The sequence below is a fragment of the Urtica dioica genome, chromosome 1, assembly GCF_054948205.1.
Source record: "Urtica dioica subsp. dioica isolate 48M chromosome 1, U.dioica_male_clone48M_v1_H2, whole genome shotgun sequence".
NCBI classification, from domain to species: Eukaryota; Viridiplantae; Streptophyta; class Magnoliopsida; order Rosales; family Urticaceae; genus Urtica; species Urtica dioica.
The window spans coordinates 21,065,543-21,091,741 of record NC_142756.1 but is presented as its reverse complement, the minus strand read 5'-3'; positions in this window follow the sequence as shown (position 1 = coordinate 21,091,741).

The window sequence follows — 26,199 nt, the reverse complement described above, 5'->3', positions numbered from 1 at the left end:
CCCACAGCCTTCGCAGACACCAGGCTCTCATCACCCCATTTGAAACAGAACTCGCCTTCCTCTAAGCTTTTGGTTTTCTTGAAATCATTCAAGGAACAACAAATATGGTTAGTAGCAGCGGAGTCAAGAATCCACGTTGATACATTATCATGTACTAAGCATGCTTCGGTAACTAGTACAATACTATGTTCCTTTGCTTTGAGATAGGCGGGACAGTTCTTTTTATCGGCCTTGTAAGGTCCCTTCTCTGTTCTAGAGGCGGAGGCTTTGTGCTCAGTAGCATGTGCCTCTCCTTGATTCCTATTTCTCTTAGTGAGACCTACAGCAGTGTGAAGTTCCTGCATAAGCTTGGTAACAGTGTACTCTAGCTTGTGTTTAGAGTAGTTCATCTTGGAGGTATCAAGAGATGCGGGGAGAGTTTCTAAGATCATATCTATGACATTCTTCCCATCAATATCAGATCCTAGGATTTCCATTTTATTCAGATAACTAATGATCAGTATCATAAAGTTTCTAATTGGAGTCCTAGCCTTCATGTGACAGTTCATAAACCGTCGAACTGCTTGTTGCCTTGCTTGACGCCTTTGCCCTTCAAACATCTCAGGGAGATTGTAGAGCATGTTGGCGGCAGTCTCGATGTCACGATGTTGTTGTTGCAACACATTGTTCATTGATGCTAAGATATAGCACCTCACAATCTCATCGGAGCAGAGCCAGGTCGTCAAGACGTCTTTGTCCTCTTGAGTTGAATCATTCTTCGTCAGAGGAGGACACGGGGTGGTGAGTACCCATTTGTGCTTGGTAAGGATTATGTCGAGGTTATGTTTCGAATCTACGTAGTTCTTGGTTTCGAGTTCGTTCGAGGAAAGGATGAATGAGAGATGTTTGCGAGACATGTTGCTTATAAAAGTTGAAACAAGTTTATGATTAGTCTTTGGTTTAGGATTTAAGTTTTATTAAGACTTTTATAAAATCCAAAGGTGTTATAAACCAAACGATAATTTACTCCCTCAAGAGAAGGCCGCAAAAAATCTCCATTTATAAGTAAATGACACATCATTAATGCTTAGCCAAGATGTCAATACATCAATTTTGACTAGCCACCTTTTAAATTAGTTTGATCACTCACATCCTTTCGCAGAGCCTCAAGAGAGGATTACTAGGGATTGAGCCTAAGTGTGCAACCACCTACTTAGTCCAAAAGATCAACTTTGAAGCAATAAGCCTAAGTGTGCAATGAACCATCGTCTCACTCTCGGACGTAGCTCATTGAGCAATGATCGAAGCAATAACGCCTTGGAGTACTCCCATTTAAGTGAGGTTCGCAAGAGCGGCTCTTAGTCCCACGTTAATTGCTTCTATCATTAGTGTTGGGGATCGCGGGTTACAAACAACAAGTATAACCCTCCCACTTAGTTTTTGGAGTTGGTTCATCGACTCTTATAAGTTCGGAAACAGATTTCCTAGTTAAAGAGCGACAGAGCGGACAGCTAGAAGAGAATCCTAGATCGACATGTTCAGAGCAGTATTAGTGCATAAAGGCACAAGGTACATACTCGATCTTTTCCTATTTTCTATTTCGGGAAAGTGAGTGAGGGAAGTGTGAACTTCAACTCACTCGAACACTTGAAAGTTTGAGATTACACATCTTTTTATTTTTCGGCTTGTCTACAAAGAGACCTCCCACTCAAATTTTCAAGAGCATATAGATTTTGAACATATGTGATATAGATATAGTTTTGAAAACATTTTGAAAACTTATTTGATTTGGATGACAAAATATTTTCAAGTTTGAAAGTGAAAACGGTTTTTCAAAATTCAAAGTAGTTTTGTAAAAACTCAATTTCAATTAAACTTTCAAAAATCAAAACATTTTAATCTTACACATCATGTTTATAATCATATGAAAAACATTTTTGCTCAAGAAAATTTTCTCATTAGAGTTCTATAACTCATGGTAGTGGGGTTTGAAAATTCGGATTTCTAAAAAACTGGAGTTTCAGCACAGCCGCGCACCTCGGAGTAAAATCGCCATATCTTGCGGCTCCGATGTCCTTTTGAGCCGAAACCAGTGGCATTGGATAGAGGACAGACAGAGCTTTAATTTGATTCAAGAATCATTAAACTTAGATTTCGGAGCAGATAGTTATGCCACTTTTAATGCGGGTTTACTCCAGCTCGAAGAAAAAGAAATAATTAAAGCTTGGTCCTTTTTAGGTGCGAAAAAGAATCGAGTGTAACGGAACGTTTTATGAAGGTTGTTAAAGCTTTTATTTGTGTTTTATTAGCAAGGTAATAAAAAGGCATAAAAGAAATAACAACATGCCTAAAACGATTCAAGTTAATAAAAGAAACTAGCAAGACAATGTTGTTGGCCCGTCTAGGGCCAACGGAAACAAGGGCATCTCTTCGACCCAAATGGCTGGTACGAGATCTTGGGCGGCGAAGCCCTGACTCAACCAGGAGCCGGCCCAAACCAATGGCCAAGTGAAAACCCAGCCATGGGCCGAGTCAATGGCTCACCCGGCCATTGGCTGGGTCAAATGGCTCACTCGGCCATTGGACAGTTCACTCGGCCAATAGCCGAGTGAACCCCTCAGCCACCAAGGCAGTTCACTCGGCCATTGGCCGAGTGAACCTTCCAGCAGTTCACTCGGCCAATGGCCGAGTGAACCCCTCAGCCACCAAGGCAGTTCACTCGGCCATTGGCCGAGTGAACCTTCCAGCAGTTCACTCGGCCAATGGCCGAGTGAACCTTCCAGCCGCCAAGGCAGTTCACTCGGCCATTGGCCGAGTGAACCTTCCAGCAGTTCACTCGGCCAATGGCCGAGTGAACCTCCCAGCTGCCTCAGCAGTTCACTCGGCCATTGGCCGAGTGAACCTTCCAGCAGTTCACTCGGCCAATGGCCGAGTGAACCTCCCAGCTGCCTCAGCAGTTCACTCGGCCATTGGCCGAGTGAACCTTCCAGCAGTTCACTCGGCCAATGGCCGAGTGAACCTCAGCCGGCCCAAGACCTTCACTCGGCCAATGGCCGAGTGAACCTCACCACCATGTTCACTCGGCCATTGGCCGACCCAGCCTCCTCCAAGGCCGACCCAAACATTCTCACTCGGCCAAGGGGTCTTCAAACCACCCCTTGGCTGCCTATAAATACCAAGGCACCCCCCTTGGTCCAGGTAATCGATTCTTGAGTACTGAAACGCTGCCGAACTCGTACCTCGCTCGTTTCTCTCAAGCTTTGGCCTCCAAACACCCCTAAAACCTCTATACTCCACCTCAATCACACTAATGTTGAGCGTCGGAGAGGTAAACAGGGGCACCCCCCCTGTTTCCCCTTTGTAGTTCACAAGCTCTTGTTTGCTTTTCAGGTATCGAGACGAGGTGAGCTACACCCACAGCTAAGGGACGACTTGGGATACCAAGTCCGACACGCTCGAGTCAAGACGAGACCACTTGGTCCGGCCTTGGGTCTAACCGTCTGTGGCTCCTAAATAGTTGTCCGAAAAACAGCGACAACATTTTGGCGCTAGAAGGAGGGGGCCTCTCGACCTTGGCAATACATCCCCTCTACCAGTCTTCTTCTCACTTCTACGACTCTCGAGAGATGAGTCGTAGCCCCGCCACCTCCATGGGCGCCCGAGCGATTAGCTCGAGGCGCGACCTCCAAAACTCCGTGCGCCGTCTCGAAGGGCAACCTCGTGATAACGAGAGCCAGCCCCGAGACCTGGCGAATGACCCCGAGGCCGCAGTCCGAGAGGACACGGCTCGAAGGCTCGCCGAGCTCCTAGACCGCCCCGGCGTCACCGGCGCGCTCATCACCGACCTCCTCGACTCCAACAATGTCGATGACATCAACCATGAGACCAACCTCGACCACGCTATTCACGAAAGTGGACACGCGCGCACGCCTCCAAGGGGACACCCTCGGGCGGCCGCGTCAAAACGTCAACTTTCTGGTGAGCACGCACACGCGCCCTCGAGGGGACACCCTCGGGCGACCACGTCAAGGCATCAAAGCTCGCACAATGCCCGAGGACGCTCGACCTCGAGGTCCCGAAAGGGACGCTCCAAGCTCACCATCCGCGTCCAAAACCCTTGTGAAGGTGACGACGTCGATGGTCTCGGCCTCCGCCAAAGGCGTCGCCTGAATGATGCGCCCTTAACAAGGGTGATAGGGACGGCCTCCGGAGACTTGAGAGACCGCCTCAACTCTCAAAGAAAGGATCCCGAGTTCGACTTGAGAGAAAAGCTCAACGCCCGACGCGAGACCGCGATCATCTTGGGGCAGCAACCACCCAACATTGATCGAGCACTCGAACAAGAGCGCGCAGCCACGCTTGTGATGCCGGCCGGTGGTCCCGAGTCGCGAAGGAAAAGGCGCCGGAAGGGTCAAGTCCCTAACGACCACCCTTCTCCAGCTCCGAAGCGATCCTTCGTCCCGCTCAACACAACGCCCGACCGGATCCTGAGCTTACGCCGCGATAAGCTGGGAAGCCCCGCTCCACTCACAAAGGACCCCGCAAAGCGAGATCGAAGAAGATTCTGCGAATACCACAAAGATCACGGGCACGTGACGATCGAATGCAAGCAGCTCAAGAAGCGAATTGATTCCCTAATTCGAGTTGGGAATCTCAGGGAATTCGTCGCGTCTACTAGCAAGCCATGATGGTCGCGACTTCGACATTCACGCCCGAGCTCGATCGGCTTCGTGGTCACTTTCATTTCAAAAATGTAATTTCCTTTTTTCAAAGAAGGCCAAGTGCCATGACAAACTGTAATGACCCCCTTATTGCAATAAAGAGTTATTTCACACATGAAAAAATGTAACGCATGCTATTGTATACCTCTAACGCGAGAGTTTCTCAACCTTTGTCTCACAAACGCAAGAAACTCGGGGGGCTAACAGGGACCAACGCTCAATCAAAACGCTCAATCAAAAAACAATTCAACAACAACTCAAAAAATAAAAATAAGAGAGACTCTTCACATGTCTCCTCGAGATGAATTCATTCCTCGAGTCGAGCTACGAGTCCGTGAGTCGACCGATACTCCTCGCGCCGACTCTTCATAAGACTCCTCGTGCAAGCTCTACGTGAGTCCTCGAGTCGAGTTCGAGTCCACGAGTCGACCAATACTCCTCGTGCCGACTCTTCGCATGTCTCCTCGAGATGAATTCATTCCTCGAGTCGAGCTCCGAGTCCGCGAGTCGACCGATACTCCTCGCGACGACTCTTCACGAAACTCCTCGTGAAGGCTCTACAAGAGCCCTCGAGTTGAGTCCCAAGTCCACAAGCCAACTAACCACTCGTCTTGCAGGCTTTACATGAGTCCTCGAGTTGAGTCCCAAGCCCACAAGTCAACTAACTATTCCTCGTGCTGGCTCTACATGAGCCCTCGAGTTGAGTCTTGAGTCCGCGCTCGCCGCCCAGCTCGTCGGCCGAAAGGCAACGAGTTACAAATGGGTTCAAGGCTTGCGTCCGCCAGGGCGTATCTGGTCAAGCCAGCGCCCACGGGAAACCTCGCCACACAAATGTGGCATCGCGCTTGCCGCCCAGCTCGTCGGCCGAAAGGCAACGAGTTACAAATGGGTTCAAGGCTTGCGTCCGCCAGGGCATATCTGGTCAAGCCAGCGCCCACAGGAAACCTCGCCACACAAATGTGGCATCGCGCTCGCCGCCCAGCTCGTCGGCCGAAAGGCAACGAGTTACAAATGGGTTCAAGGCTTGCGTCCGCCAGGGCGTATCTGGTCAAGCCAGCGCCCACGGGAAACCTCGCCACACAAATGTGGCATCGCGCTCGCCGCCCAGCTCGTCGGCCGAAAGGCAACGAGTTACAAATGGGTTCAAGGCTTGCGTCCGCATGGCGTATCTGGTCTAGCCAGCGTCCACGGGAAACCTCGCCACACAAATGTGGCATCGCGCTCGCCGCCCAGCTCGTCGGCCGACAGGCAACGAGTTACAAATGGGTTCAAGGTCTGCGTCCAAAACAAAGACGTGCAAATCGATTATGCCTTCGTTGGCAAATCGAGAAAACAAGACGCGCACAAAACAACAAAGACGCGCAAATCGATTATGCCTTCGTTGGCAAATCGAGAAAACAAGACGCGCACGAAACAAAAAAGACGTGCAAATCGATTATGCCTTCGTTGGCAGGTCGAGAAAACAAGACGCGCACAAACCAACAAAGACGCGCAAATCGATTATGCCTTCGTTGGCAGGTCGAGAAAACAAGACGCGCACAAACCAACAAAGACGTGCAAATCGATTATGCCTTCGTTGGCAAGTCGAGAAAGTAAGACGCGCACAACGCAATAAAGCCGTGCTAATCGATCACGCCCTCATTGGTAGATCGAGAAAATGAGCCACGCGTGATCAACCCGAAACAAAAAGTCGTCCCTCGCGGCGCGCAAAAGTCACTCCTCATGATGCAAACCCGAGAGCATTCATCCCGCGTCCGCATAAAAGAGTAGATTTTGAGTTTCCACTCGACCTACGCTCGACCGGAAACTGGGGGGGCTAATGTTGTTGGCCCGTCTAGGGCCAACGGAAACAAGGGCATCTCTTCGACCCAAATGGCTGGTACGAGATCTTGGGCGGCGAAGCCCTGACTCAACCAGGAGCCGGCCCAAACCAATGGCCAAGTGAAAACCCAGCCATGGGCCGAGTCAATGGCTCACCCGGCCATTGGCTGGGTCAAATGGCTCACTCGGCCATTGGACAGTTCACTCGGCCAATGGCCGAGTGAACCCCTCAGCCACCAAGGCAGTTCACTCGGCCATTGGCCGAGTGAACCTTCCAGCAGTTCACTCGGCTAATGGCCGAGTGAACCTTCCAGCCGCCAAGGCAGTTCACTCGGCCATTGGCCGAGTGAACCTTCCAGCAGTTCACTCGGCCAATGGCCGAGTGAACCTCCCAGCTGCCTCAGCAGTTCACTCGGCCATTGGCCGAGTGAACCTTCCAGCAGTTCACTCGGCCAATGGCCGAGTGAACCTCCCAGCTGCCTCAGCAGTTCACTCGGCCATTGGCCGAGTGAACCTTCCAGCAGTTCACTCGGCCAATGGCCGAGTGAACCTCAGCCGGCCCAAGACCTTCACTCGGCCAATGGCCGAGTGAACCTCACCACCATGTTCACTCGGCCATTGGCCGACCCAGCCTCCTCCAAGGCCGACCCAAACATTCTCACTCGGCCAAGGGGTCTTCAAACCACCCCTTGGCTGCCTATAAATACCAAGGCACCCCCCTTGGTCCAGGTAATCGATTCTTGAGTACTGAAACGCTGCCGAACTCGTACCTCGCTCGTTTCTCTCAAGCTTTGGCCTCCAAACACCCCTAAAACCTCTATACTCCACCTCAATCACACTAATGTTGAGCGTCGGAGAGGTAAACAGGGGCACCCCCCCTGTTTCCCCTTTGTAGTTCACAAGCTCTTGTTTGCTTTTCAGGTATCGAGACGAGGTGAGCTACACCCACAGCTAAGGGACGACTTGGGATACCAAGACCGACACGCTCGAGTCAAGACGAGACCACTTGGTCCGGCCTTGGGTCTAACCGTCTGTGGCTCCCAAATAGTTGTCCGAAAAACAGCGACAACAGACAATATAACTAGTCACAAAATTTTACTCGAAATTTCTCAAACCTTTAAAACACGTTTTTCAATATAAAAAATTAAAAACTTTTAGAACTGATTCTAATGTGTTTTAAAAACATCCCAAACTCATAGAAAATCAACATGATTTTTAATTTAAAGGCATGAGCAATAAATTAAAAAAAATCTAAGATAACAATTCTAACTTGTCACAAAATTAGTAAACTTTCGAAAACGATTTTCAAGCTCATATTTTTAAATACATGTACATGCTAATCTTTGACCATAGCTCTGATACCATTTGTTGGAATCGATCTAGGGTTTAAGAAAATAATTAACGCTTCGGTAAGCGGCGGAATTTTAAAAATTTTCTTTTACAAGTAAAAACTGTTTTTTACTAACCTAGACAAAGAGCAAGTACATGTAATTAAAAACTATTATGAGTATAGAAGTTTACTAACCTTTCTTGAAGCTTGAACTTTGAAGAAGCTTTTGGAAAGTTTGCAACGCTCGTCTCCCCTCGCAGCGCGTCTCTCTTTCTTTCCTCGGCACCTCGAGCAACCACGAAAGTTTCTATCACTAAATCACTCGAGAGAAAAGGAATTAGTGAGTGGGCACTTTTAAACACTACGACTTAAGAACAAGTCTTGAAGTCGCAGAGCTAAACTCTAGGTCAAATGAGGACCTAGGTGCCAAAACAAAATCGAAAATAAACTAGAGAGAGAGAGTGGAGTCGGCCACAAGTTCTAGAGAGAGAGGCTCTCAATCTCTAACTTATGTGGAATGAATAGAATGAGAGGAATGAGGGTCCTATTTATAGGAGAAGGGTTGGCCTTGGAAAGAAGTAGTTTCCTCTTATTTTCCAAGCCTTTATGAGGAAATCTTATTTCCTATTTTTCCCTTGCTTTGGACGTCCAACATGTGCTTCAATAAGCCTTGGATTTGTTTCCTCATTTAGTTTGTCTCTCTCTTTCCCTTGTGTTGGCCGAACTTATGCTTTCCTCATAGAGGAAATTTGCTTCCTCTTTTTCTTTTGGCAAGTATCTTGATACATTTATGCACAAAATAATCTCTCTTTCTCTTGGGTATTTGGGCGCCCATTTTACATCTAGAAGGAGCTTCTAGAAGCTTCTTCATTTGTTCATGACAACGTGTGAAAGACCCATTAAGAATTTTCAATAAAATTCTTATGAAATGAAATTAATTCACAAGGCCCAATGATCAAGTCATGGCCGAGTGACATTAAGTCATCAAATGAACTTTTCAAAAAATTTATTGACATTCATTTCATCATATGTCTCAAAAGACAAAAATACCCATTTGACAATTTTCGTTCTTGTTTTGACTTAGCTTCCAGTTTAACTATTCCTACTCGATGTGATTCGTGACAGTGACCTCATGGACCCAAATGAACAAAGCTTGAGCTAAACACTTGGACTCAAAAGTTCACAAACCTTTTCCAAGTTTAGCTTAATGCCAACTGACTCCACTAAAGAGTTGGCACTGAAAATCTCTCGGTTCAAATGAATTTATTTTCTACTCATGAATTCAACCTAATTATGATGAGCGGATCCACTGAATATTATCTATGTTTACCCTTCATTAATGTCATCAGCTAGTCGGGATTTACTAAATTACCATTTTACCCTTCTAGATGTTATTTCCTCAACTCATTTGTCGCTTGTGAATAAGTTAGAAACAATGTATTGACGAGGAGCTAACAAGTCACATTGTTTCATCCAAAAGAGTCAGGACTCAATTTGGACACTGGCCAGTTCATTTATTCACACTCCAAGGAACAAAGCATGAGGTGACATACATTGCATTTCAGCAATCTTGTACATGAATTCCATATCTATGAGAACTTCACAAAGTTACTCATGACATTCTCACAACTTAGTATTTCACCAACAGGCCCTGTTCGGAATCACATAGTGAGTCCGAACTCTGACTTTCTCAAATAAGAATACTAAGCTGTGAAATGGCATGTCTCATTTCAATATTAAGGTAAGCATGATGCAATTCATACGTAGTGACTTCGAGACATAAGATGTTAAATGGTTTGTTCTTATCTTGTCTCTAGAAGTGCACTGGTCAATTCAGTACCTTCGGAAGATACCTAGAAGAACTATAGAGTCTCCAACTCTCAATGCCTCATAACCAGACATCATAGACTCTTCTAACAATCGTACTGAGGTCAATAGTCCTTTGACCCTAAGATTGCGAATATATCGTTTTAAGCAAACTACGAAGAGTTTGTTTCATGCAAATCTACATTTGTCTCTTCGTAAGTTGTTAAGTTTGTTTATGGACTAAAAGACTAAGGTTTTATCATAAAGCTTCAAACAAAGAAAGAATGAATGAACGTTTCAACTTTATTATTAAATGAATAGGCAATTACAAGCAAGAGTCTTCATGAGACTTTATTACATCAAATGTACAAAATAAAGACTACAACTCTTCTTGTGGGCACCATTGACAACAATATAAACCCCCTCTCACTGAGGGGGAAGCCATCCCTTCATCTCCTATCGACACGCTCGATTTCTCACTCTCATTTGCTTCTCTTGATGCCATTTTTGGCCTGAAGCATTCTCACCAGTTTCTCTCGTTCTCAGAGGTTCCGAAGCACTCACGGGAACTTCCCGGACGTCGCTCCCTCTGACCGAACGCCCCCCGGTGCTCAAGCACGTCCCTAGGGTTCTCGACTAGAGTTCCCCTCACGCGTCTAACACGCTAGACGCGCACGCGATCTCCGAGGTTCTGAGATGCCGCCGAGGACTCCTCGTGCCCCGTCTCCTTCGTCGAGTACGCCTTTCCACCAAGGTTCTACGCCTCATACTGCGTCTTACACGCCTGAACTACGTTCTGACCTGATCCCACGCACGGGTACGTAGGCAGCCGACAGCCAAGGCACGGTCACTCCTCCTCCTCACCCCTACCTCTCTCGAGAGGCGGGTTGATCGGAGAAAACCTAGCTCGAGACTTTCTTTCGAGTTCACATTCTTGGCTCGAGTGCGATCACTTGGTCCGACCTTGGATCGAACCGCCCGAGGTTTTCAATAGCATTTAGGCGCTAGAAGGAGGGGCACTTCCCGACCTGTTCAGCCCGAAATCCCTTCTGTTCATTTTCTTCTTTTCTTCTACAAACTCAACTTTCTCGAACTTGAGGAAAGATGAGTAGTCAACCACCCGTACGTTCTGAGGGCGTTAACAACCCCGATAACGTCACTGGGACCAAAAAGTACTTCTTGCGCTCCCGAGCGCATGGTGATGAAGAGTCGCTCCACGAAGAGAGCTCGACCCGCTCACGATCTCCATCTCCTGATAGCAGGGACAACCGCATCATGGAATTGGAGGAGAGTATCCGCCGGCTAAAGGCGAGGAACGCAAGGTACCACAGCCGAATGGCTGCGAAGCAACCTGCGCATGACACGGTAATCCCCAACGGGGATCCTGAGAACCTCAACAAGGAAAGCCGCGATCGCGACCCTGACTACGAGGGTACTGACGATTCGGAGGATATCGAGACTTCTCTCACGAAGGACGGGGTACCCCCCGCCGTGTTTGAAGCCGGTCCATCGAATCCCTTACCACGGACAGGCGACGCGCCGGCAGCTTCTCAAGAGGGGAATTCCCGACGTTCGGCCCTCGACCGACTAGGTCAGAGGGAGAATGTTGCGGAAAGTCAGGGCACGCGGAGAGTGCGCCGTCGTAGACGAAGCCTGCGCCTCCATACGACCAGCCCTGATCTTAGGGATAACCTCACTGCTCAACGCATTGGGCGTGGCAACGATCTAAGAGAGCGACTAAGCTCTAGACCCAACGTCCCCCTCGCAGCCCAACTAACGGGAACCGCCGCACGGGTCAGGGGTCTAACGAAAGGCGACAGGTAACTCCTCCCGAACAGGGGGTTACTCCGACAACTGGTCTCGATGTGGTCACTATGATCCACAATCTTCGGAATGAGGTGCGAGATCTCCGAGAATACGGAGTAGGTGGAAGCACCTATGGGGTCGTTGAGGAAAACTCATCGCCTTTCACGGCTCAGATATTGGCTGAGGTTTGTACGGGGAATTTCAAACTCCCGAACCTCACTCCCTATGATGGGAAAGCAGATCCTGCTTACCACATCCAGCACTATGAAACCTGGATGACAATGCAAGGTGTTTCTCATGGCGCCATGTGCCAAGCTTTTAGCTTGACCCTCGCCGGACCCGGTTTTGAGTGGTTCAAGAACTTAAGGCCAGGAAGCATCCACTCGTTCAAAGACTTGAAGGACATGTTCCTAGCACTGTTCGCTACATCTATGGTCCAAAAGAAGACCAAGATGTACCTGTGGTCAATCAGGCAAGAGAGTGGCGAGTCTCTTAGACGATACCTCGCCCGATTCATTGAAGAGTCGAACAAGGTCGACCGCTTTGACGACGGTGATGCGATTGCCGCTATCATAGAAGGCTTGCGCACAAGTGACTTCCTCAAGTCAGTCATTGGCCGTGTCCTTTCTACCATGGCCGAGTTAATGACTCGAGCTAAGACCTTCATGGGAGTCGAAGATTACCTTGACGGCCGCAAGAGCAACAATCAAAGCTCTCGTCGTCGAGAAGAACCTAGCCACGAGCAAAACAAACCTCGTAAAAGGCGAAACAAGGGAAATCAGGTTTCTAATAACCAACCCCCTGTACCCCAAAAGCCGCGACTTGCGGAAAACTTCAAAGGGTACTCGTCGTTCACGCCGCTGAACACGGCACCGGAACGGATCCTAGCTCTGGCACGTGACAAGTTCATGCCCCCGGCTCCAATGAAAAAGGATCCTGCAACTCGCGATCGATCTAGATATTGTGAGTTCCATAGGGAATACGGTCATTTGACCTCGAAATGCTACAACCTTAAAAGGCAAATCGAGGCTTTGATCCAACGGGGTGAGCTGAAAGAGTTCGTGTTTCGCATGATTAGCGCTGCGGGCCCCACCACGAACAGACAACAGTCTGGTCAGGGAGGAGGAACAACCGCTTTTGTCGACCGAACCGCGGTTGCTGCCAACGCCAATCCACAGCTCCACGTGGTAACCACCATATTGGGAGGACCACAAGATGGAGATTCAGCCCGACAACGGAAGAAATTCCTTAGGGCCGTGGCTCAGGAAGATGCTGCTATGCACGTTAATTTCACATATGAAGAACCTCCGTCCGTGCCTCACGAGACGATGTATTTCAACAATGAAGAGGCCAAGCGAGTTGTGCATCCGCACAATGACGCAATTTTGCTCAAAGCCCAAGTGGCCAATAACTTGGTGAAAAGGGTTCTCATCGACAACGGCAGCACTGCCGACATTATTTTCAAGTCCACCCTAGAGCGCATGAAGCTCGGGGGGCTTCGCCCGACTCCGACCCAAACGCCCTTGTTTGGGTTCACTGGGGAAAAGGTTATGACCGAGGGCATCATCGACCTGCCGGTCACCTTTGGGACCCCTGGAGGAATTGAGGCCGTTCACATGGTCCCATTCCTAGTGGTCGATCAGGAGTCGCCCTATAATTTGATCATGGGGCGACCCACGTTGAACCGGCTAAGGGCAATCACTTCCACGTACCACCTACTGGTGAAATTCCCCACCGAAGAGGGAATTCGCATTATGGCCGGAGACCAATCCTAAGCCAGAATATGCTACGTGCAAGGAGTTGATGGTAAATCCGCGGGAAAAACAGTCAACACAATCTTCCAACTGGAAGACGATTACCCATGCGACCCAAGGGACGCAAGGAAGTTCGGAGAACTTGACCCCCAGGATGAAGTCGAAAGACTCAAGGTGGAAACCTCCGATGATCTTGTGCCAATCGTCCTGGACGAATCTAAGTTGTAAAGGTCGGCACCAGGCTTCCACTCGCCATCAAAACTCAGCTTACTGCTTTCCTCCGGGAATTCAGGGATGTCTTTGCGTGGACTCATGCGGACATGCCCGGAATTGATCCCGAGGTAATAGTGCACCGATTGAACGACGACCCAAAGGTCGCCGAAAAAGTGCAGGCTAGACGAACGTTCAACCCAGAACGATACCTGGCCATAAATGAAGAGGTCGAGAAACTCCTCACCGCAAACTTCATTCGAGAGGCTAAGTACCCCAAGTGGGTCGCCAACGTGGTAATGGTAAAAAAGCCTAATGGGAAGTGGCGAATTTGTATAGACTACAAAGATCTTAACAAAGCCTGCCCTAAGGACTGCTTTCCACTCCCGCGTTTCGAACAACTGGTGGACGCCACGGCTGGCCATGAGCTTCTTAGCTTCATGGACGCCTATTCGGGCGATAACCAAATTCGAATGCACGAGCCCGATCAAATTAAGACAACCTTTGTCACCGATCGAGGTCTTTATTGTCATAAGGTCATGCCTTTCGGCCTTAAGAACGCGGGAGCAACATACCAGCGCTTGGTAAATCGGATCTTCGCCGATCAAATCGGCAAGACAATGGAAGTGTACGTAGATGACATGCTCGTTAAAAGCCTACTGGCAACCAATCACGTACACGACCTAAGGGAGATGTTCATGATCCTCCGCTAATACAAAATGAAACTCAATCCCAACAAATGTGTGTTTGGGGTTGAATCCGGGAAATTCCTCGGATACATCGTCAGCCGACGAAGGATAGAGGCGAATCCCGAAAAAATCAAGGCACTCCTTGAAATGAAGTCTCCAAGACGAGTCAAAGAGGTACAAAGCCTGACCGGTCGGGTTGCCGCTCTGACGCGCTTCGTGTCTAAAGCCACTGACAGGTGTCAACCGTTCTTCAAAGCTCTAAAGAAGGCGGACGGCTTTGAGTGGACGGACGAATGCGAAGATGCCTTCCAAGAAATGAAGGCTTACTTTGGGTCCCCACCGTTCCTCTCTAAACCAAGAGAGGGCGAGATGCTATACGTATATCTCGCCGTCTCTGAAAGAGCTGTAAGTGATGTTCTTGTCCGCGAAGAAGACAAGGTCCAATGGCCGGTCTACTACGTGAGCAAAGCCTTACTCGACGCGGAAACGCGCTACACCGAGATAGAGAAACTTTCTCTGGCCCTCGTAACGGCAGCTAAGAAGATACGACCGTACTTCCAAGCTCACCCAATCGTGGTGCGAATCGAGCATCCGATCGGTAAAGCTCTTCAAAAGGGAACATCGACTCGCATGGCGATCTGGTCCCAAGAATTGAGCGAGTACGGGATTGAGTTCCACCCGAGAACGGCTATAAAGGGGCAGGCCTTAGCCGACTTCGTCGCAGAATTCTCATATACTCCCGATATGGGAAGAGCAGGAAAAGATCTAAACGATGATGCGCTAACTCAAAAAAGAAAGGTAGACCCGACGGGTCCCATCTCGGAGTTATACGTAGACGGAGCATCTAATGCTCGGGGGGCTGGCACCGGAATAGTCCTCATTAACCTCGACGGGGAAAAATTGCGTTACGCCCTGCACTACGGCTTCAAGGCCTCCAACAATGAAGCCGAATATGAGGTGCTCATTGTGGGGATAGTGCTAGCTCAGAAGCTCGGCTCCCATAACCTGCGAATACACTGCGACTCACAGTTGATCGTAAACCAAGTAAAAGGAGATTACACCGCCAAGGAACCTAATATGGTTGCATACCTGGCTAAGACAAACTCCAAACTTGATGCCTTCTCTTGGTTCGAGATTCACCAAATCCCGAGAGAACATAATTCAGAGGCTGACGCACTTGCTCGCCTCGGATCCGGCATCGATGAAGACGGGTTGGGCACCGTACCTATTGAATTTTTCCCACGGCCATCCGTCTCCCGAGACGAAATCGGGACCATAGAGATGGCATTTCAGCCAACTTGGATGGACTCGATTGTCGAGTTTCTGCGAAGAGGGGAACTCCCCGAAGACCGCAAAGAAGCCGATAAGCTGAGGGCCTTAGCATCCAAATAAGCGCGGTTACTCAACACCACTACTCCGATGCCTCGATAGCGTTGAGTCGACCAAAGTCCTCCGCGAGATTCATGAAGGCATCTATGGGAACCACGCCGCTGGAACTTCCCTCGCGCTCAAAGCGCTTAAGCAAGGCTATTTCTGGCCTACCATGAAGCGAGATGCTTGCGAATGGGCAAGGCGTTGCGACAAATGCCAGCGCTTCGCGGAAATTCCACGACAGCCTCCGACCCCATTAAGCAGCATCATTGTCCCGCGTCCCTTTGCTAAGTGGGGTGTGGACATCATTGGCAAGCTCCCTAGAGCGCCAAGGCAATACGAGTATGCCATTATCGCCATTGACTACTTTGCTAAGTGGGTAGAGGCCGAGCCGCTTGCCAGAATAACTGAAGCGAACACGACAAACTTCATCTGGAAAAACATCATATGCAGGCACGGCATCCCCACCTCGATTGTGATCGACAATGGCGCTCAATTCGACAATTCGCGAGTAAGAGATATCTGCGATCAGCTAAAGATCAGCAAAACCTTCTCCTCGCCGCGTCACCCTCAGGCAAACGGACAGGTCGAAGCAGTCAACAAGACTATCAAGGGCAATCTTAAAAAGAAGCTTGAAGATAGAAAGGGCGCCTGGGCCGAGGAATTGCCATTCGTCCTATGGGCTTACAAGACGACCGCGCGAAACGCCACCGGCGAAATTCCATTCTCCCTCGCATATGGGGTCGAGGCCGTGGTTCCAATCGAGACCGAGATACCCACGTTCCGAGTCGATACGTTCGACGAAGCAAACAACAACGAGGCCATGCGCCTGGAGCTGGATCTGATCGACGAAAAGAGATCAGAGGCATTCAGTCGCCTTGCCGCACAGAAGCGCAAGGTCGAAACATACTACAACTCCAAGATCAAAAGGCGAACCTTCGCCGTCGGAAGCCTTGTACTCAGACAAGTGTTCCAGAATACACAAGTCCAAGGTGCCGGCGTCCTAGGCCCGAACTGGGAAGGTCCCTATAGAGTCCGAATAGTCATTCACGACGGGACATACTACATCGAGCACACAGACGGAACTCCGATTCGCCACTCGTGGAATGCGGAACACTTGAGGCAGTACTACCAGTAGCTAGCGTTCCCCACGTTTTTTTCGCTTTTATTTCCCATTTGCAATAAGGCCTACGAGCCAATGTTTTAGGATTTTAAATTTCTCGCAAATTTTTCGCAAAAGTAATAAAACTCAAGTTTTCCGTTTCAAATTTCGTTTTGTGCAAGTTTTCCGGTTATCAAAAATTAAACTTATAACCCTAAAACTTGGGGTTATAAGACACGCTCCACCAAAAGAACACGCTCCACCAAAAAATTTGTAAGACGCCTACATGGCGCAACCAAGTCGTCCATCGAGACGCACCTAAGACGCCTACATGGCGCACCTAAGACGCCTACATGGCGCACGTAAGACGCCTATATGGCGCAACTAAGACGCCTACATGGCGCACCTAAGACGCCTACATGGCACACGTAAGACGCCTATATGGCGCAACCTAAGACGCCTACATGGCGCAACCTAAGACGCCTACATGGCGCAACCTATGACGCCTACATGGCGCAACCTAAGACGCCTACATGGTGCAACCTAAGACGCCTACATGGCGCACTTAAGATGCTTACATGGCGCAACCTAAGACGTCTACATGGCGCAATCTGGCTCACGTAAGGTGCCTACGCGGCATGGCTAACTCGCAGTCGAAAAACTTACAAAACGCAAACCATCCAAGCGACTGGCGCGTCCGAAGTGAGATCCTGTTGAGATAAAAGAACTGGAAAGACCATTGACATAAATACTTGCCTATCTTAACATGCCATAAAAAGTGAATGAGCAAAAAATGTTCATAAAAATAAATAATATCTCGCAAAAGAAAAGGGCAACTACCCCAAAAATCCTAGAAAGCATGCGCTAAGACAAGTGCGCTGAAGGGAAAAATCCTAGTAAGCAAGCGCTAAAACAAGTGTGCTGAATGGAAAAACCTAAAAAAAAGCGTGCGCTAAACACTTGCGCGAGAAAAATAATAAAGAAAAAATGTCACTCGGCTGGATTGTCGCCTACAGGATGGGCCCCGTCGAGTGGTGGAAACAACGAGTCGAAGAAGTGGAAGGTGACCCCCCGAGAAACATTCTCGGTCGCTGTGGCGTACCGACACTCCACTGCCGCCGCGTGTCTTGCCTCCTCGATTCCGACATCGAAGTCGTCTTGAAGGTCGGACGCGAGCTGTTCCGCCGCGGCTTTCTCCGCGGTGACCCGAGCCACCTCCTCCGCCAAGGAGTCGCGCTCACGCTCCGCTCGAACACGGGCATCTTTGCTCGATGTAAGCTGGCCCTGAAGAATACCTACTTCTTCTGTGCGCGATTCCAACTGGCGTCGAAGGTCCCGCACCTCGCTCCGAAAGACCTCCGTTGATCGAGTCGCCACTTCGAGAGCTTGACGTTCCGTCGTTAGCTCCTCAGCCATCTTCGCCACCGCTGACTGAGCACAGTCGTATTTGCCGCGGGTAACTCCCAATTCCACGCGGGCCTCTTGAAGCTGCTCGTGGAGACTCGCAAACTCCGCCTTTGAGTGAGAACCTCGCTCGGCGTGGGCCAGCTGAGACTTCGCTTGAGCAAGCTCCTCTTGGGCACGACTCATCCGCCTGATGAGGTCGTGAAGGATCTTCTCGCCCCAGGTCGCTCGAGCAAGCACCAGAGAAGGCAAAAGGATAAGTCAGCAAAGGACATGGCCTTAAACAAACAACGCCGAAGAAACTTACCCTCTGTGCGTCAGAGACGCCGTGACGAAAGAACTCCACGTCACTGCTGGCCACGACGCTCTTTCACATCTTCATCGAAGATTGAGCAAGGCCCAGGGAACATTCCCCTCTAACCTCCGCGGCCTCCACGTCGACCATCGAATTCACGCGCTTCGAGTCGGAAGACGTGTCTGGTAGAGCCGAGGAGGAGGGTCGCTTCAAAGAAGCGCGAGGACTGCTCTCCGTTTGATGACCGGTATCAGGTTTCTCCCGACCGTTCCGCGCGGCAATCCGAGAACGGACCGCCGCCAACGACTTCGGGTCTCGGGAGGCCTTCGCTAAGCGCACCCGAGCCCTCGCCCTAGCCGAAGAGACTACAAAAGCGACAAAGTCAAAACCCTAAACTAAGAGCAAAAACAGAAAGTACGAAACGTCGACATACCTGGAAGACCGCCGTTCGAGAGAGATGATGCGGCGTTGAGAGCACTTTCAGTCCGCTGACTGTCACCACGGCTAGGAGGAAAGGGCGAGAACCACCCGGTGGAAGTCATCAGATCAGGCGAACGAAATCGTTCGACAGCCTTCCGAGCCTCAGACACCCCGGATCTCCTTCATGAAGTCGAGGTCGTCGGCCCATGCGTTAGCAGAAAACTCGGCCAAGGGGCCAAACCGAAGCGGCGCATCACCAAAGGCCTCCGCCGAGACCCACACCCACGGTCTTCGATTACACTTCTCCGAGTCTGTGATTAGCTTAGTGTTCCGGCGATCACGGGCCATGAAGAAACCAGGTTGTCCGGGCGCAGGGAAGAACGCGATGAGATTGCGAAAGTCGCTCACGGTCATCACCCGCTCAGTTTGGCAATGCCACTCCATGTGGCACATCGCCACGATGCGGTAAAATGCCGGACTCATCTGGCAAGCATGCACCCCCAGTTGTGCGAGGAGCTGCTGGACGATGGGTTAGAACGGCAGCCGCAACCTGTAGTTAAGACTCGCGACCGAAACTGCGGCAAATCCACGGCGAGGACGGAAAGGACGGTCGCCCTGTAAAGGACGGAGGAGCGCCACGGACGATGGAATGGCGAATGCCTCCCTGAGACCGATGAATGTTTGGTAGGTGAGCGAGCTCGAAGAATCAACCCCCGAACAATCGAAGCCCTCGGGAGCAGCGAAGCCCTCCTCGGGATACCACTCCGTCCTAGCAAGCGACTGTTGGAATCAATCTAGGGTTTAAGAAAATAAATAACGCTTCGGTAAGCGGCGGAATTTTAAAAATTTTCTTTTACAAGTAAAAACAGTTTTTTACTAACCTAGACAAAGAGCAAGTACATATAAATAAAAACTATTATGAGCTAAGAAGTTTACTAACCTTTCTTGAAGCTTGAGCTTTGAGAAGCTTTTGGAAAGTTTGCAACGCTCGTCTCCCCTCGCAGCACGTCTCTCTTTCTTTCCTCGGCAACTCGAGCAACCACAAAAGTTTCTATCACTAAATCACTCGAAATAAAGGAATTAGTGAGTGAGCACTTTTAAACACTACGACTTAAGAACGAGTCTTGAAGTCGCAGAGCTAAACACTAGGTCGAATGAGGACCTAGGTGCCAAAACAAAAATCGAAAATAAACTAGAGAGAGAGAGGAAGGGGCGGCAACCACAAGTTCTAGAGAGAGAGGCTCTCAATCTCTAACTATGTGGAATGAATGAAATGAGAAGAATAAGGCTCCTATTTATAGGAGAGGCTTTACCTTCAATAAGGTAGTTTCCTCTTCTTTAGAATATCACATATTCATGAGGAAATAATCCTTATTTCCTTTTCTCATTTTGGGCGTGTAAGCCTTGCCATCTAGAAGCAAATTTGTTTCCTATTTTGCTTGCCTTGGCCGCCCATGTCATACTCTCCTAGAGGAAATTTGTTTCCTCTTTTTCTTTTGGCAAGTATCTTCATACATTAATGCACAAAATAAACTCTTTTTCACACTAAGGGCTGCGCGAAATTTGGTCTCCCATTCACTTGGGTTGGACGGCCAAAAGCCTTCTAGAAAGGCTTTCTAGGTTTTCTTTTAATTGTTCATGACAACATAAGAAAAGCCCATTAAGAATTTTCTAGTAAAATTCTATGAAATGAAATTAATTCACAAGGCCCAATAAACATGTTATGGCCGTGTGATATAATATGTTTTGACATTCATTTCATGCCATGTCCAAAAAGACAAAATTACCCTTTCGACAATTTTCGTTATTGTTTTGACTTAGCTTCCAGTTTAACTATTCCTAATCGATGTGATTCGTGACAGTGACCTCATGGACCCAAATGAACAAAGCTTGAGCTAAACACTTGGACTCAAAAGTTCACAAACCTTTTCCAAGTTTAGCTTAATGCCAACTGACTCCACTAAAGAGTTGACACTGAAAATCTGTCGGTTCAAATGAATTTATTTTCTACTCAAGAATTCAACCTAATTATGATGAGCGGATCCACTGAATATTATCTGTGTTTACCCTTCATGAATATCATCAGCTAGTCGTTATTTACAAAATTACCATTTTACCCTTCTAGCTGTTATTTCCTCTGATTGTCGCTTGTGAATAAGTTAGAAACAATGTATCGACGAGGAGCTAACAAGTCACATTGTTTCATCCAAAAGAGTCAAGACTCAATTTGGACACTGGCCAGTTTATTTATTCACACTCCAAGGAACAAAGTATGAGGTGATATACATTGCATTTCAGCAATCTTGTACATGAATAAGTTAGAAACAACGTATCGACGAGGAGCTAACAAGTCACATTGTTTCATCCAAAAGAGTCAAGACTCAATTTGGACACTGGCCAGTTCATTTATTCACACTCCAAGGAACAAATCATGAGGTGATATACATTGCATTTCAGCAATCTTGTACATGAATTCCATATCTATGAGAACTTCACAAAGTTACTCATGACATTCTCACAACTTAGTACTTCTCCAATAGGCCCTGTTCGGAATCACATAGTGAGTCCGAACTCTGACTTTCTCAAATGAGAATACTAAGGTGTGAAATGACATGTCTCATTTCAAGATTAAGGTAAGCACGATGCAATTCATACATAGTGACTTTGAGACATAAGAGGTTAAATGGTTTGTTCTTATCTTGTCTCTAGAAGTGCACTGGTCAATTCATACCTTCGAAAGATACCTAGAAGAACTATAGAGTCTCCAACTCTCAATGCCTCATAACTAGACATCATAGATTCTTCTAACAATCATACTGAGGTCAATAGTCCTTTGACCCCTAGATTGCGAATATATCATTTTAAGCTTACTACGAAGAGTTTGTTCATGCAAATCTACATTTGTCTCTTCGTAAGTTGTTTAGTTTGTTTATGGACTAAAGACTAATGTTTTATCATAAAGCTTCAAACAAGGAAGATTGAATGAACGTTTCAACTTTTTATTAATGAATAAGCAATTACAAGCAAGAGTCTTCATGAGACTTTATTACATCAAATATAGAATATAAAGATTACAACTCTTCTTGTGGGCACCATTGACAACAAACTCCCACTTGACTCAAAGAAGATGTGTGTAGTATTTCATTCCTAATCCCTCTCGATGTTGGTCGAAGACCTTGTTCGCTAGGGCCTTTGTGAATGGATCTGCTGGGTTGTCCACCGTTGAGATCTTCTTCACTTCCACGTCTCCGCGCTGCACGATCTCTCGAATCAAATGGTATTTCCTCTCAATATGCTTAGAGTGCTTATGGCTTCGAGGTTCCTTCGAGTTAGCGAAAGCCCCACTATTATCACAATAAAGAGTCATGGGCTCGTCGACGTTTGGAACAACTTCCAAATACTTAAGGAATTTTCTAAGCCATACAGCCTCTTTGGATGCTTCACAAGCAGCCACATATTCTGCTTCCATTGTGGAGTCAGCAATGCAAGATTGCTTAATACTTCTCCACACAACAGCTCCACCATTAAGGATGAACACAGATCCTGAAGTGGATTTCCTGGAATCCTTATCCGCTTGAAAATCGGAGTCGGTATATCCCGTCATAGTCAGGTCAGTACCTGAGTATGTAAGCATCAAGTTCCTAGTTCTTCGAAGATACTTAAGAACAAGCTTAACAGCAATCCAGTGCTCGGGTCCAGGGTTGGATTGGAAATGTCTAACTACGCCAACGGCGAAACAGATGTCAGGTCTAGTGCAAAGCATAGCATACATAAGGCTTCCTACAGCAGAGGCGTAAGGAATTTTCCTCATGTCTTCAATCTCTTGTGCAGTCTTGGGAGACTGGTCCTTAGAGAGTGAAACTCCATGCCTAAAGGGTGTTTGGCCCTTCTTGGAGTCTTGCATCGAGAAGCGATTCATTACCTTATCAATATAAGATGCTTGAGAGAGCGACAGGGTCAGGTTTTTCCTATCTCGAAAATTTGGATCCCCAGAATGTACGCGGCTTCTCCAAGATCCTTCATATCGAATTGCTTAGCCAGCCAGACCTTAACCTCAGATAACTTACCCACGTCATTACCAATGAGTAGTATATCATCGACATATAGTACCAGAAACACAACTTTGCCTTCGTGTATTAACTTGTAAACACAAGGCTCATCTATTGACTGTTCAAAGCCGAAGCTCTTTACAGTTTCATCGAATCTAATATTCCATGACCTAGATGCTTGCTTTAATCCATAAATGGAGTTAAGCAACTCACAAACCTTGGTCTCTTGACCTTAACCGTCTGGTTGAGCCATGTAAATGCGCTCGTCAAGATTGCCATTCAGAAAGGCTGTCTTGACATCCATTTGCCAGATCTTATAGTCGAGAGCTGCAGCTATGGATAGGAGTATGCGGATGGATTTAAGCATCGCGACTGGCGAGAAGGTTTCTTCATAGTCAATCCCTTCTTGTTGGGTATAACCCTTCGCCACAAGTCGTGCTTTGAACGTCTAGACGTTCCCATTAGGACCCCTTTTCTTCTTGTATATCCACTTACACCCTACGGGTTTAATCCGTTCAGGAAGGTGTACAAGTTTCCAGACTTTGTTGACATGCATCGAGTACATTTCAACTTTCATGGCGTCAAGCCAAAGGTTTGATTCAGAACAAGACATCGCTTGGCTATAGGAAACAGGATAATCCATGTCAGAGACAGCTACAAGAGAGTCTCCATAAGACATGTACCTGTCAGGCTTTTGAGTAGCCCTCCCATTACGTTGAAGTACTACTTGACGAGATTCTGATGAGTTAGGTTGTGTTTCAGTTGGGGTAAGAACAGTTCTTACAGATGAGGTAGAAGCTTCCTCGCCTAACTTTTCTTCAAGCATAATTTTGCTTCTAGGTTTTGCATCCTTCAAAAAGTCCTCCTCAAGGAAACGAGCATTCGTGCTAACGAAAGTCTTATCGTCCTCGGGACAATAGAAGATGAAACCCTTGGTTTCCTTTGAATATCCCACAAACAAGCACAATTCTGACCTACTAGCCAACTTGCTATTCTTTTGCCTTAGCACGTGTGCAGGGCAACCCCAAATTCTGATGCGGCCAAGATTCACTTTACGGCCAGTCCATCGTTCATTAGGAGTACCAAGAACCGTCTTGGACGGAACTTGGTTCAGAATATAAGCGGCTGTTTCGAGGGCATATCCCCAAAAGGAAAGAGGGAGTGATGAGTAACTCATCATTGATCTAACCATCTCCATAAGAGTTCGGTTTCTTCTCTCTGACAGTCCGTTTTGTTGAGGTGAGCCAGGTGCGGTAAGCTGAGAAGCGATACCTTCTTCTTTAAGAAAGTCATCAAACTCTCCAGACATATACTCACCACCTCGATCAGATCGAAGGGTTTTGATCACTTTGCCAGTTTTCTTTTCCACTAAAGCCCTAAAGACCTTAAATACGTTAAAGGTCTCGGATTTGTGTTTGAGCAAATAGACAAACCCATATCGTGAGTAATCATCGGTGAAGGTAACGAAGTATTCGTATCCTCCACGTGCCTGTTGGTTGAGCGGACCACATACATCAGAATGTACTAGTTCAGCAGCTCAGTGGCTCTTCGACCCTTATGGGAGAAAGGTCGCTTAGTCATTTTTCCTTCTATGCAGGATTCACAAGTAGGCAGTGAACCTATTGCAGAGGCTTGGAGTGGACCGTCCCTCACAAGTCTCTTAATCCTATCTAGACTGATATGACCAAGTCTCAAGTGCCAGAGGTATGTTGATTTTGTTAGATCGGAGGATTCAGAAAGTTTGATCCTCTTTTGCTCCTTAATTAGATCATTATCTATTTCGGTGTCTAAAAGAGAAGGTTGAGTGGGATAGATGTAGAAAATAGCATTCTTTATACATGCATCAGTGACAAAAGAATTATCAGGAAACGAAATACGAATTCCATTCTTAATGAACTTTAAACAATAATCTTGCTCACGAAGACGAGCAACAGATATTAAGTTCTTTCCAAAGGAAGGAACCAAATAAACATTATTCAAGTTTAAAGTACGGTCTTCAAAAGACAGCGTCACGGATCCCACAGCCTTCGCAGACACCAGGCTCCCATCACCCCATTTGAAACAGAACTCGCCTTCCTCTAAGCTTTTGGTTTTCTTGAAACCATTCAAGGAACAACAAATATGGTTAGTAGCAGCGGAGTCAAGAATCCACGTTGATACATTATCAGCTACTAAGCATGCTTCGGTAACTAGTACAATACTATGTTCCTTTGCTTTGAGATAGGCGGGACAGTTCTTTTTATCGGCCTTGTAAGGTCCCTTCTCAGTTCTAGAGGCGGAGGCTTTGTGCTCAGTAGCATGTGCCTCTCCTTGATTCCTCTTTCTCTTAGTGAGACCTACAGCAGTGTGAAGTTCCTTCATTAGCTTGGTAACAGTGTACTCTAGCTTGTTTATGGAGTAGTTCATCTAGGAGGAATCAAGAGATGCGGGGAGAGTTTCTAAGATCATATCTATGACACTCTTCTCATCAATCTCAGATCCTAGGATTTCCATTTTATTTAGAAAACTAATGATCAGTATCATAAAGTCTCCAACAGGAGTCCTAGCCTACATGTGACAGTTCATAAACTGTCGGACTGCTTGTTGCCTTGTTTGACGCCCTTGCCCTCCAAACATCTCAAGGAGATTGTAGAGCATTTAGGCGGCAGTCTCGATGTTACGATGTTGTTCTTTCAGCATATTGTTCATAGATGCCAAGATATAGCACCTCACAATCTCATCGGATCGAAGCCAGGCCGCTAAGGCGTCATTGTCCTCTTGAGTCGAATCATCATTCGTCAGAGGAGGACACGGGGTGGTGAGTACCCATTTGTGCTTGTTAATGGCAAGGATGAAAGCGAGAGAGTTGGGAGACATATTGCCTATAAAAGTTGAAACAAGTTTATGATTAGTCTTTGGTTTAGGATTTAAGTTTGTTTAAGACTTTATAAAATCCAAAGGTGTTATAAACCAAACGATAATTAACTCCTTCGAGGGAAGGCCGCAAAAAAATCTACATTTATAAGTAAATGACACATCATTAATGCTTAGCCAAGATGTCAATACACCAAATTTTGACTAGCCACCTTGTAAATTGGTTTGATCACTCACATGCTTTCGCAGGGCCTCGAGGGAGGATTACTAGGGATTGAGTCTAAGTGTGTAACCAACCACTTAGTCCAAAAGATTGACTTTGAAAAATAATCCGCCGAGGGGAGGTCTTGTCTCATTGTCTCACTTTCTGATTTAGCTCATTGAGCAATGATCAGTGCAAAGCGCCCTTGAGTACTCTCATTTAAGAGAGGGCCACGAGGGTGACTCTTAGTCTGGCGACACTTGCACTTTTCATTAGTGTTGGAGATCGTGGGTTACAAACAACAAGTATAACCCTCCCACTTAGTTTTTGGAGTTGGTTCATCTACTCTTATAAGTTCGGAAACGGTTTTCCTTGTTATAGAGCGAT